This window comes from Schistocerca cancellata, chromosome 5 (genome assembly GCF_023864275.1).
Source record: "Schistocerca cancellata isolate TAMUIC-IGC-003103 chromosome 5, iqSchCanc2.1, whole genome shotgun sequence".
Taxonomy (NCBI): domain Eukaryota; kingdom Metazoa; phylum Arthropoda; class Insecta; order Orthoptera; family Acrididae; genus Schistocerca; species Schistocerca cancellata.
The window spans coordinates 773795212-773796164 of record NC_064630.1 but is presented as its reverse complement, the minus strand read 5'-3'; positions in this window follow the sequence as shown (position 1 = coordinate 773796164).

Genomic DNA, 953 nt, shown 5'->3' with positions numbered 1-953 from the left:
AGGCAATGAGAAGGCAAGGAGAAAAAGGCAATGAGAAGGCAAGGAGAAAGAGGCAATGAGAAGGCAAGGAGAAAAAGGCAATGAGAAGGCAAGGAGAAAAAGGCAATGAGAAGGCAAGGAGAAGTCAAGGGAAAGAGTAAGGAAGACAGTGAGGTGGAGAAGAGCAAAGAAAGGAACCAACAAAAGGAAGGAAGAAACGAGAAGTGAAAAACCAGAAAGACCACAATTATAGGTCGTGGAACCGTCCGTCTCCGGACGCAGGCGCTAACTACCCCCGTGAGGGGGATGGACTCCTTTTAGTCGCCTCTTACGACAGGCAGGAATACCTAGGGCCTATTCTAATCCCCGGACCCGCAGGGGGCATCTCTGAACAGTGAAAGAGACTGTGGCTGTGATGCAATATCCACAGTCAATGTCTATCTTCAGAAGTTCTGGGAATCGGGAAACGCAAAACTTTTTTTGACGTTTGTAACTTTACCCTCTGATCCCTTTGGGAGGGGTTCTACTATCTTCCTAGAATCACCATTAAAAGCCAGTTCTGGTTCTTGAATCTTTGTTCATAGACTTTCTCGGGATAGTTTCCATCTATCTTCAGGAGTCTGCCAGTTCAATTCTTTCAACATCCCAGTGACATTCTCCCGCAGGTGAAAGAAACCTGTGACTATTCGTGCTGCCTTTTCTGTATACAGTAAACATTCCATGCTAGTCTAATCTGGTATGGGTCCCACACACTTGAGCATTATTCTAGGTTGGGTCACAAAGCGATTTTTAAGCACTCTCCTTTGTAGACTGATTTCCTAGTATTCTACCAATAAACTGAAGTCTGCTACCTGCTTTACCCACAACTGAGCCTATGCAATTGTTCATTTCATGTCCCTACAAAGTGTTACACCAAAGTGATTTGTATGAGGTTACAGATTCCGACTGTGACTCACTAATACTACATTCATAGG